Raw genomic sequence first — 13,356 nt, 5'->3', positions numbered from 1 at the left:
AGGAGAATAAGATTATTTCTTTGCACTTTGAGTTTTCCATTTTATCTTCAGGATCACAAAGTATGTTCTAGTTAAATTTATATTATGCTAAAAGCACTTTTTAAATTTTCTAGCCTACACATACCACAGTTCTTTGGGGTCATTTTATTTGGCATTGTCTAGGGAGGTACTTCACAGAGAAATTGCTTTCTGTGTGGTTACCAAATCCATAGACTTTCTATTACTGAACGTCAGGTTGGATCTTGACTGTGGTATGTTCTTCTAGTTAATAGAGCAGAAATAGAAATGAATCATTTGTCTCCAGAAATTGTCATTCTAACTTTGCTCTTTTGGAGAAACTGGCATGTGCACTGTTGCTGGAACAATCCTACTTGTTTGATTGTCATCAAATGCTTGGAATTGGACTTTGAAAGGGAAGAAAATATCATGTCACAACTGAGCTTTTCACTTGAAAAAGAAAAGGCTACTTAGCTATCTTTTGTAATTATTATCAGTAAGTCTTTCTCTCCCAAAATATATACTATACTTTTATTTCCATGGAGCTGCTCATTATTTGCGTCAATGTCCACAAGAAACATTTTTGATTTAGTTTCCTAAATCTTAGAAAGTATAACCAAATTATCTTTAATAGTTTTCTCTTAGCTGGAAATCCTGGAAGAGGAAAGCATCAAGTGGAATTACTGCATTTTATAGTTAAAATAAAGGCTGAACTTGGAGAAGAGACTTGTGTATAAGGTCACACAACTAGTTAGTGGCAGGGAGGAAAAACTCAAATCTATTCATACCAGATGATCCTCTTTTAACTATGGTGCCCTGTCAATTTCCAGTATAGGAGATTCTAAACTACCCCGATGGGTAGTTTGAATAAATCACATCTCATGTTTGATATCTCATAATGTGCCTGTACATCTGTAACAGAAGTATTATTATTTAAAAAAAGGCATGAAGCACTCTGGTAATGATTGACAGGGTTTAAATAGGAATTAAAGGAGAGATTTTTAAAATATAGTATTTATATAAGGAAAAAAATCACCTTTCCTTTGTAATCGTTAGGAGATTTAATAAGAAAATTATGAACCGGACTTCATTTTTTTCCACTTTTTGTTTGCCGAAGAGTTTAGTTTCCTATGACTAGAAAGTTTCTCAAAATAGGCCTGTGGTAGGAGAACAGAAAAGAGAAAGGGAAGAGGATTAGTGGGTAAAGCAGCCACTGATGGAGCCACAGCTGAGTTTGCTGGGGTTGACACTCGGGCACAGATGCTCATTGATTCAAGTGCATCCCCACCTTTCTCCTGTCTTAAAGATCTCCTCCCTTGCTCTGATCCCTCTCCATCTTCATCTGATCTCTCTCCTCCACATCTCATTTATCCTCTACCAAGTTTGGTGCGATGTTCTTTAGGTATTTCCTTGTCTCCACTTCACAGTTCTCAGCATCTGACTCCTGCTTTCACTTCAAAACTGAACAAATGGTTCATAAATTGTTAAATTCAGAGAGTTTTTTTTTCCCCCTTGGTTCTTTCCTGGATCTCTCTGCATTTGACACTATTGATCAGTCTTTCCTGAAAATTCCCTGGTCCCTGGCTTCCACGACACCCACATCCGCCAAGTAGTCCTTTAATTGTTCCTTCTCTGTTTCATGGGTTTCTCTTCTTCCTCTCCCCTGGGGTTCATTGTCAGCTCATTGCTTTTCTCACCCTACAAACTCACTCTCAATACTCGCATCCATTGGCATGATTTGCAATTGCTCATGCGTTTTATTTATAGCTCACATCTCTTTCCTGTGATTCATATTCACATGTCCAACTGCCTGCCGTGTCCTTCAGGCACCCTCAAACCTCGCACATCCAAATTAACCTCATCATCATTCCCTCTATTCTGATTCTTCCTCATTCTGCGCTATCTCGTTTCATGGCACTGTTACCCACTCCTTCACCCAAACTAGAAACAGTCGTATCTGGCCCCTCTTTTCACACCTTGCTCACTTTCCATATCAAACCCAGTATGAGAACCTGATCATTTTCCCTCCTAAACATTTCGTGAACCCGCCTCTAGCACCCATCACCCCACCCCTGTTGGAGAGGATGACTACTGCCACTTGCAGCGACTCATCTCTTGCTTGGATGTCTTTTCGGCTGAACTTGTCACCCTCAAGTCTACCCTACACACAGTCCAAACTGGACCTGCCACTTTCAAGCTTAAAATCCTTTCACATTTTTTCACCCTGGCGGATATAGTGCCAAATGGCTCCAACCTAAATTCTATCCTCAAAACCTGCTATTTCCTGCCTCTCTCTGGTTTTATCTCTCACAATTTCCTGTTTTCAATTTGCTCTCCAGCAACACGCAACTTGGTATTCTACATATAAACCACATCATTCTCCACTTGTTTAGCTTTGCTTTTTCTGTCTCCTTTGCCTCTAAGTCACTTCTTATTGCTCTCCTATGTCCCACCCCTGGTCTTCCTTTAGTCAGCAAAAGTCTGTCCCCTCCTCCAAGAACCTTTCCTTTATATGTCTTTTCACCCCCACCCATTTATCCTTAGCCTGTGCATATATATCCTGTGCATATTCCAATCATTGCCTTGATGTTGTCATTTTCTAATTTTCGTTTGTGTCAGTCTCTCCTATTAGATGGTGGACTCCTTAAGGGCAGAGCCCAGTGTCTTTGTACCTCTAGCACCTGTTACAGTGCCTGATACACAACAGGCACTCAGTATATGTGAAAAACTAAAATAAATAAATGGGCAACCCCATCTATAGCTTAGCATCTTATAAACCTTCCAGACAAAACGTTCCTTCTAAGTAATGTAAAGAGAAAAGACCATCTGTGAGCTATGCAATCCATTGACTAGTTTTAGAAACATATTTCCTTCAAATAAATACAGACCTCTTTAGAAAAGATTGCCACGGAACTGGGAGAAAATCTCTGTTTCACTGATGATAACTGAGTCAGGAACCTGTTCATTTAAGAAGTCTTTTATATGATTTTTTTTAAACTTTTAATTTAATCTTCATTCCTCCTAAGGAAGATTAACTGACTCAGAAATATATGAGTATCTTTATTTTACCTTTTCTCTCAACATCCATACTTTATTAATTACCATATTTTATCCCCCCCCCAAAGTAGCTGACATTCAAAAAGACTAAGTAATTGGGTTGCACAGAACACTATGGTTATTTTAGAAGTGTCACAAGAATCTGTTTTCTCAATTTCTGGATCCATCCTCTTACTATTTTATGGCATTACTTCTCTGCAATTTTTAAACATTTAAAGGTATATTTTATGACACCTTCATTTAATCACATACCTAAAACATGTATGTCCCAGGGTGACCAGATACCATGCCAGAGAAAGGATTTTAAAGCCTTATTTATCCACATTTCAGATATTTGTTATTTCATACCAAGAAGTAGCACACTGAGTTTTGCTGTCCCCAAAATACTACATATGCTATTTTCTTAGGAAGAAGAGTGGAGTTTATTTTTTGTTAATGAAATGCCAAACAAGCCCAGCCAACTAGCCAGGCAGAATTAAACTGGCACATCTTTGGCAGTAGGCCGTGCAACTCCATCCATGCAAATGTTTTGCAAAAATTTAGCTTAGCAATTTTTTTTTTTTTCCAGATGCTCTTCAGGATAAAGTTGGGACATTCAAAAATTTGGGGATGTACTTACAATGTTACAACCATTTTCAAAGGCTATTTAAATAATCCCCAGTACTATCCTAATCAGTCAACTCTACCACACAAGCCAAAACTTCAGCCCTTGGCCAACACTGATGTGAATGGAGCTGCAAAATTCAGATTTATAAACATTGTTTGTAAAGTCACTCCATTTTTAAAATTGTATTTGCAAACACTCCATATCCACCCAACATCTACTCCCCCTTCCCTGCCTCCTCATGATCCAAGTGTCTGCTCATGGCAGAGACATATTTTTGAACAAATGAATGAATACTTAGGGCCCTGTTTACCAAGGGATGGTCAGTGTAATCAAAATGTAGACAAATCTTAGACTTGGCTTTTAAAGCTCTTTGGTTCTTGGCTCTGTTGTCTCAAAGAATCATATATTAGGTGCACAGAAGAATAGATCAACAACCATGCCCTGGATGGTGAGGAAAGTGATTTGTGCTCTCACCTCAGCCCATGCTCTTGAAGAGCTGTTTATGGGTATTTTAAATAAGCATGTATTTCATAGGTTTTTAATAAGAAGGATAAGAGTCTTATTGCTAGTGCTTTAAATCTGCCTAGTTAAAAACAAAAAGGAAAACTCTTTTTACTGTGAAGGAGGGCTGAAAAACAGGATGGATTTCATAGTATTTTGTGTTCCTTAGATTTGCGGTTAACATGGGCATAATGTCTGGGTGACTCTGGGAGTTTTGTCAAGGATGAGTGGCCATGTGCCAAACTGTTGCTGTTTCCATCAATTAAAAAATATTGACTGATATAGCTATTACTAAGCTAGATTACAAAAGACCTGTAATTATATTCAGTGTTCCTCGAGCATAGGTACCATGACTTATATTTCTTTTGTTCCTTAAAAATTAGTTTTATAGAAATAATAGCAGCCATACTGAAATATAGAGTGAAGTGGAGCCCCCCTCCACTTTTTCCTGCCTTTTCTTCCCCAGTTTTACTTCCCTTCCCAGAGGGAACTACTATTAACAGATTGGTCTTTGTCTTTTTACACTTTTTCTATACATACAGTTGTCTGTATGTGTGTGTGTGTGTGTGTGTGTAAAACATGAGTGGGACCATATTATGTCAGAGTACTATGAGTTGCTTTCTCACTTAAAATATATAATGTAAGCATTCCATGCTGGCAGATATAAATCTCCTTCATTCTATTTATGAATGTACCACCAATTGCATAACCCTTTTATCCTTTTCTCCTGTCCGCCCCTAAGCACTGAGACTGCTGTGCTTACAGTAGGCATTCCAAGAAATGCATGTGTTAGTTAATTGAAGATATGAAAACAGCCCTTCCCACAGTGGGGAAATGAATATCTACTTTTATTAATCTAGTTTTACTTTTAAGTAGTTTGTGAATGATTACTGACAGCTTTGTGGAGCTTTTTGGCACCTTGCCAAATGTGTGCTAGGTTCTTATGGTGATATATTTTTGTATAATTGTGTGTTTACAATTATGTTATAATAGGGGTTCACAAATGTACACACACACATAAGCAGATTTATTTCTTTCAAAGAGGTAATTCAGATGACCAAGCTCAGAAGGGGAGGGAGATCATTCTCACGTGTATCTGCCTGTAGTGACAATGCCAACCTAACAGATATAGTGTGCAGATGTTGAGCTTCCAGAATATTCTATCATCTTCATTATAATTGCTACAAGATTTTTAGCCATATTAACAAAGAGCATCTTTAGCCTCCTGTGTGCACAAACTTTTGTACCTTACTATTTGGAGACAGCTATTTTTTAAATTTCAGAATTCGTTTGCAGCTCTATCCCCTGCAAGATGTTCCCATCTATTCCAACCGTGTCAAACTATGACAAAAACAGAAGAAAACAAGGATAGACTATATGTATCACTCATGTAGGCTGAGAGATTAGCTAAAAGAGAGCGGGAATTGGATGATGGAGTAATAAATGTATCATCATTTGAAAAAGCCTTTCTTCTTTTCAAGCTGTATATAACCTACCCATTGTAAACTGAGTAACAGTACTAATGCTAGTAATTGTAACACCTTACATTCGTCTAGTACCATATGACCTACAAAGTCTTCCGCAAATTTTAATTCATTTGATCTTTATGACAATGCCATCAGTTAGTTAGGACAGATTGTAGTATTGTGTCCCTATTTCCCTTTCTGTAGTTACTTCCTGCTTCTCTTTCCAAACTTAGAGCTTCAGGGTCAGAGAAAGAGAAGACACTCCTAACCTTGAATACTATCCAGAAGACGTTATGCTTGGGCAACATGCTTGGTGAATGTTAGAAGGTGGAAATTTATGCTATGATTAACATCCCCTTATAGTGAATACAAACACTAAAAAAGCTCAGGTGAGATAGCCTAGAATTATTAAAGTCATGTTACTTTTTTGAAATAGAAATATGCAACAGTATTAAAAGTGGGTAGCATGGAAACTCTTAAAATTTATGCTTGGTTATATTATAGAGTCATTTGGATTCCACCCATTTCTCTAGCAAATTAGCCACTGATAATCATAATTGTGACCCTTAGGAGTGGTAAGACAATGAAATGCCTCCTAAATTATTAAGAAGTGGTCATTTATGTTCACTCTGTATGTATTTATGTTCAGTCAGTATTTTATACATTCTCACTCCTTGAAGACTGTTCACCTCAATGCATAATATAAACACAAGAATTACTTCTCGTAAAGTAATATTTCTTTAGAATAAAGCCCTATTATTAGTGCTGAATAAATATAATCCTATTATATATGGATTTCTCCCTAGATTTCTGTTTTGTGTCCACAGTCTTGAATTATTTGCTCATTAGCTATAGGAGGCTATTTGATAAAAATAATGCTGAGCATCAGCATAATGTTTTATTACAGACCATGCTTTCATTGTCATATATTTATTTAATGTAACTATTGCATATGCCCAAAAGCTAAAATTACCACCATTTTACAAAATAAGCCTTAGGAAGCATAAGGACTTTGCTCAAAGCCACATAGCTAATAAGTGGCAGAGAAGAAGCACAACTCCATCTTTCCAGGTCAAGAAATTTTTCAATCAAGCCACAGCTATGTCTGAAACTAGTCTCAGAATTGGTGTCAAATGGTTTCAGCTAGTCGAGGCCCTCTCTGCTTTTTGGCCTACCTGGTGGGAGTTTCCTTCTAAAGCTTGCCAGAGGCGCTAATATCAACCAACAAATCGGAGAAGCAGAAAATGTGCTGTAATTCTGATTACCACTGAAAATGGATAACATCCCCCATTTTACATTGCATTCTATCCTCTTCGAGAGGAGTGCATAGAATGCATAATTTTGTAGAGATGGCTTTATTTATCCTTCAATATAACCAGGACTGTGATAAAGCAGGACCCTTCATAATAGCTTCTTACCATAGATGAGAACAGCAGGCTTTGAAAGGGACTATGAGTGTGGGCATTCTCCATTTACCTTGAACACAAAGCCGGTTTTCTGCCTTTGTCTGATGAAAAGAATAGGCAGTGTCCATTCTAAGGAGAGAGAGTGAAATAAGAGGAAGCTCTGAATGCAAAGATTTATCATCACCTACCACGGTGTTGTTTTTGTTTTTTCATTCTAATCAAAAACCTGTTTTTAAAAAAGCTGCCCTGATATTAATAAATGAAATATAAAACTCTCTGCCTGAACATTCTCATAGGGAAGTAGCACTAGAAGAGTGAGCTTGGAGGAAGACTAGCCTTCCTCATTAGTAATCATCTGTTAGGCACAAACAGTGCTTGGTGGAGGTAGGGCTGGCTCCAGAGAAACACAAGTCTAAAACATTAGGGGAGCCCTCTGCTTTTCCACGAGATATTTCTGATACTAAATGCAAATACCCAACTCGAATAAAACTGATAACAAAGATCCTGCACTCATTCATCCTGAAATATTAAAGAGAAACGTCTCCTGTATTTACTAAGCCACTTATAATTATTTCTGACATGTCAAATACACTGAGGAAGGAGAGAATAGAAGATTGGGGGAAAATTTTAAATGTGATGTCAGTCTTCAAAGAATTCAATGAATAGCCCCAGAAATGATCATTCTTTCAGTATGGCATTGCCACTTAATAAACGAACAGAGAAAATATTGAAAGGAATTCTGTCAACATTCTGGGACTGGTATAATTTTGAACAATCAAGCATAATGGCAAGATCAAGCTGGATGTCATGCTATACGACTTGTAATTCTGTGAAATTATAAAACTTGTGAACAGAAAGGAATGAATAATTTGTAACTGTGGAATGGAGATGGGGGTATGGGAAGCTTGAGATTGCAGTTTTGTCCCCATTGACCTTTCAATATGCAAATTGTTTCATTATGTAAAAATAGCAGAGGTGAAACAATCAAGGTTTCCAAAGAAGAGGACTTCCAGTCTCACCACGGTAACTGTAAAAGATAAGTTTTGCATTTGGAACATCTGAGAGAATCTGAAGTGTCTCATTAAAATTTATGATCAGAATTAATTCACATTCATTTTGTTAAGAACCAAATCACCTGAGTTGAATTTGTGTGGGGAATCATAAAAAGAAAAATAAAGGATAATGAGAAATGACAGCAGGTCTGTGGAGTAGCCAGTGAGGACCACTGGGCAGAGCTGCTCTTTTTTTTTTTAAACTTCCCATGAGATTATTTGGCATCAGGAAATCAAGGTCGTTTGTTACAATTTGTACAAGATATGAAATAAGTGGTACCTTTTCAAAATAACTTGAGTTAAAAAATTTCCATGGCCTTAAGGAAAAAATGAGACTGCCACAAAAAAATAAGAATTTTGTATTTGGTGACAGTATCTGAAAAACACATTCCATGGGCTGAAGAAGTCCGGGTGTGCATGTGTTCATGAACTGTGTGTGTGTGTGTGTGTGTGTGTGTGTGTCACATATGCATCAGCAGTAGCAGCAGTAATTCTACAGATGTTTGTCGAGAATGATTTTGTGCCTAGCACCGTGCTCAAGTGACCTAATGGTGCTTGCAGATAGAAAGACTGAGCATCAGATAACTTTCGCACAAAGTTGCTGAAATAGTCCATTTCCTTTGCCACAAATGGTTTATAATCTCAAATAAGAAACTAGATTATACTGTTTAGCTACTCATAACCCTGTGTTCTCCACATCCAGTTTGATGCAAAATGCCGAGCACAGTATCTCCCGTATGTGCCTCTATTATCTGTGTAGGTAATTCACTGTGGAGGATGCTGATATCTCTTGCCAGTAGAAGTCCTTGTGTTTGTCCTGGACTTTCCATTTGCCTCCTAACAGTCCAATTGCTATCAGGAAATTTATTTCTTCTTTGACACTTCAACCACCTTCCCTACCTCCACTGTTCTAATCCTAGAATTGCCCTCACTCAGTGACATCTCTGGGGCACACCGTCCTCATTCAGAAAAGTGGAAGCCAATTATTGCTAAGGCCTCCTTTCAAAATGAGATTCTTCTTGTCTGCGAGTTTACGAGTCCAGGCGTTCTGACAAGAGGCCTGAGCATTGACGGTGGTGAGTTTGCACAGACATAGTTCTAGGGTTAAAATGGAGATTCTGTGCTTTGTCTCACTGTTCCTTTGTCTACCTGACCTCTTTAGCTCCAACCAGGCTACACACTCACCCCTGTATTCAAAATTTAAAATTTTGTCCAGACCACTACTTTGTACATCGAAACTTCCCTCTGGAATGCCAAAGAGTATCCAGCTTCTGAGGAAAAAATTTCCCCTCCCCACTGCCAGCCCCTTGGGAGCAAGTGGTTGTCAAGTCCCCTGGGGCCTGGACTGCAAAAAGAAGGCAGCTCCATACCTCCTGGGAATTTCCAGGTGAAAGTATGAGCCTTACCTACAATAGCTTCTCCGTGGATCACCTGCTGGGACTCTAGGCTTTTAGCTCTCTCTCTGATGACTGTGTCCATTTTAGAACTTAAGGGAAAAAAGTTTTTAATCTCTTCTGTTTTCTTTGGATGGCTTTTACCGTATAGTTCTATATAAGTGGTCATTCAGCTGGCCATTTTCTTCTAGTACTTGCATTACTTTTTTTGGGATGGGAATTTCTATGTCAGATTCCTAAGCAGCCAGTTCTAAGTCACTCATGTATCCTTAAAGAGTTGAGACCTAACCTGCTAGAGTTTAGAGAAGGGAAGAGGGCAAGAAAGAAGCAGACAAGCTAAATGCATGGAAAGTTTTACTGCTTTTGAGTTGCATCCCTGCTGGGTTGTCTTCACTTACATAACTCTTTGTACTTTGTATACAGAAATCTGAATTTTGATACAAAAAATAATAATAATAAATTAAGCAGCCAATAGTTTCTATGTTACTTAAAACCTTACTATTTAGAAAAATCTGCTGCAGGCTTGTTAGATGAGTATCTGACAACATTGTAAGTTCTGATAACTTTTTATGTCTGTGATTTGCCTATATTCTTGTTTAAAAAAAAAAAAAAGAATAAATAAAATTACATGTGAAGATATGTCACAGTGAATTTTAAATGTCAAATTGTCCCTGTGCTGAAAGGATTTCTTGTGACCACAAAGATCTATATTAATACTTTGACACCAGAATGGCAACTTTTAGTTGTTAGTGCTCAGATACCATCAGAGGCTAGTCTAAACAAATTAAATGTAATAATACTAATAGTTTATATTGATTGAATGTTCGTTATGTGCCGTGGTCTGAGTCATGTATTTTACGTGGATTAGTTTATTTGATCCTCACACAGTAAGAGGTGGTACTATCTTTATCCCCGTATTATAGATGAGGAAAACAAATCATAGGGAGATGAAATAATTTGTCTAACTTGCTAAAAGAGGTGTCAGGATTTGACCTCAAGAGGCCTGATTCTATAAGCCTACAAATAAAGTATGTGCTTTACTTGGAGGTTCTATTTAATCATTTTTATTCTTATAGTCCCTTTCTTATTTGATATTTTTTACATTCAGCAAGTCCCAGAATTCAAATTTTAAAGGAATAAGTGGTATCCTGAAATGATGATCAGTGAGGATAAATTTTGCTTCTGACTGCATCTAATATATTCTGAAAGAAGGAGACGCTGGTTTAATATAGAAGAAAACGCCTATGAGTAAGAAGTAGAAAACTGAGCTTAGCAGGACATTATATTGAGTAAAGTTTTAGTTCCAAGAATATTAATTCCACTCAAATGAGAAGGAAAGGGCCAATGTAAACACACAGCCTTTTAATTTAAATCTATCCATCAACATATCAGTTTAGTTACAATGTCTTGAGTAAGAAGAAACAATGATAGAGCATAGACTCTAGAGTCAGCCTGCTTGGTTTCAAATTCCTTCTTTACCACTTACTAGCTACATGGTCCTGCGCAAGTTACTTGTTCTCTCTGATTCTGTTTTCTCATTTCTAAAATGAGAATAGTAGTGCCTACCTGCTAAGGTTGTTGCTGAGATTAAATGAGTTAATGTATATAAAGCATTTAGAACAGTGGCACATGCTGTCATCATCATCAATTATCATCATCAACATCATGAATTATCATCATCATCATCATTATGAGGTGTCCAAGACATTGTATGGCAAAGATATCCACGGTGGTTTTTATATTTAGACATTCTTAGAGCTTTCCTATAGGAAAAAAAGAGATAGTAGATTCAACTTAGATGGACTTTGCTGAGTAAAAATATATTTAGATCACCTATATTTCTTTCGGTTTTATAATGTGAGTGGTAGCTGAAACATTAATCAGCTAATGAGTAGTTGTTTTCTTTTTCTTTTTTTTTTTTTTTTTACAAAAACAGAAGCATGTTTTATTTTAATCCTGTTGGGGGAGTGAGAGGGATAGAAAACATAAAATGAGGGGAAGGGTCTCTATACACACACACATAACAACAACATCAGGATCAACTACAAGGAATAATACCCATTTCCAACATGCCTCTCCACTCTATGACTCCATCTGTAGTTGGAATTTTGCGCTCAGTAAAAAGAGGATTTAGCGTCCAAATTGTACAATTATCAGACTGAAAAAGAGAAACCAGACACTTATCTTGAAAATCTGAAGCTAGGAGTGGCAAAAAAGATGAGATATTCCTGCCTGCAGAATCCAAGTGATTAGAGGAACTGTGGTTTGGAGTTTGACCTATCTGATTTATTTCAGGGCAATATCAATAGAGGAAAGTGAGATTCATGGGTCACAAGTCTGATGGATTCCTACACATTTAAATTTTTACTCTTGTTTTTTTTCAAAAAGTCAGAATGGATTTTTCTCTCAAACCATTTGGTGGCCTCTCTGGGAATAAGAGAGGCTTTATTCCTTCAAAGCAATTTGGTCCAATTCTGCCAGCTCACCGGTGGGGGAAACCTGGCGAGATTCCCAAGGTGATTAGTGTTATATCTGTTATTTCGCAGGGTGGAGTGTGTTTGGGTGCATGGAAGAGAAAGCCTATAATTTCATAGCTGTTAGTAGAACATTTCTGCTAACCCTCTTATTATTTGAAAAACTGCTGAAAGAATCTCAATGTTCAATATGATTTGAGGGCATTGTACAGTCACTGGAGTAGAATGAACCACAGTTGGTCATAAATCTTGGAAAGTCTGGAAAGTGTAAATATTTCTTCCAAAATATCGCCTACCATTTTGACCTATTTTTTATGAGATCAAAATAATCTTTGTTCTTATTTGAACTTTGAAGATATTTCCCCATAAATATAAAACCAGAGTTGTAAGTTTAACCTAGAACAGTTAGGACAAAGAATTGAACTTCTAGAATTGTGCCACCACTGTCTTATTTGGGAAGAATGTGACTTGGTTTAAACCAAATGTTAAGCTATCAAATATTTTTGATGCCCATATTCATCTCCTGTAAAGTGTAAGCATTTTTCTTAATTTTTTTATAGGTCCTTTGAATTACATTCTAAATAACTACCATGTAAATAAATCAGAACAACAATCATGCCGTGCTTTCTTGTTGTCATGGGTCATTTTACTCAAATGCTTGGTAATTTTGTTGCACTTGTGTAATTAGGTGAAGGAGCTCCACCAGAGTGTCCGTGGGTCAGCTATGTGGACTCTAGCTGCCAAAGGCGCTTCTCCTTCTCAACAGAGCGCTTTGCTCAGCCAGTGTAGACATGGCCTGATAAACAATGGAACTTCTCTCTTGAAAACTCGAGTTTGGATTGACCTAATTTCTTAACTCAAAAATGCACACAAGTTTGATGAGCAGTTAAAAATGCCTGTATTTTACTAAAGCTGAGATTTAATTGCCAGTAATGTGAAGAATAGCATACTTTATAATGAACCATCAAGTCAGCGGCAACCACTGTTTTACACGTTAATCAAGAGACTATCAAATCAAAGTTTTAACATGAGATTAAATATCTGCAGCAGGGAGGTTGTTCTGCAGGTTTTATCTGTCAGGTCTTAACACTAAATCTGTCAGGGTGCAACATGGTTGTGTCACTTTTAACCAAGATGTCACATATATTGTGAGAAACAACCAGTTTTGTGTTTTCTTCCCCAAGATTTTGCTGGGAAACACAAATGTAAAAGGATTTTTTTTAACGCTGCATTTTTATTTTGCAGATTCTCAGACTGATGGAGTGAGTGATGGAGTGGGTTGCCAACTGTAATTGTTCCACTCAGCGCAGAATGGCTGTGGACAATATATTCAGGCATCCCTAAAGAAGTCTGCCCAGGGTGAAACAAATACATTTGAGGTTTAAATCAGGTGTGTGAAGAA

The 13,356-nt window shown here is 37.3% G+C and overlaps 1 long non-coding RNA gene across 7 annotated transcripts in view; it reads left to right on the top strand.

Moving 5' to 3' along the window:
- The window catches only part of LOC119542011, a 124,263-nt gene that overhangs the window by 48,251 nt on the left and 62,656 nt on the right, over positions 1-13,356 (top strand). For all 7 annotated transcript variants that reach the window (XR_005218403.1, XR_005218400.1, XR_005218406.1 and 4 more), the window contains one exon: positions 13,200-13,344. This is a non-coding gene — a long non-coding RNA (uncharacterized LOC119542011). The remainder of the gene's footprint in view (positions 1-13,199; positions 13,345-13,356) is intronic.

This window comes from Choloepus didactylus, chromosome 8, assembly GCF_015220235.1.
Source record: "Choloepus didactylus isolate mChoDid1 chromosome 8, mChoDid1.pri, whole genome shotgun sequence".
NCBI classification, from domain to species: domain Eukaryota; kingdom Metazoa; phylum Chordata; class Mammalia; order Pilosa; family Megalonychidae; genus Choloepus; species Choloepus didactylus.
The sequence above is the reverse complement of the archived record's forward strand: the minus strand, read 5'-3'. Positions and strand labels throughout refer to the sequence as shown.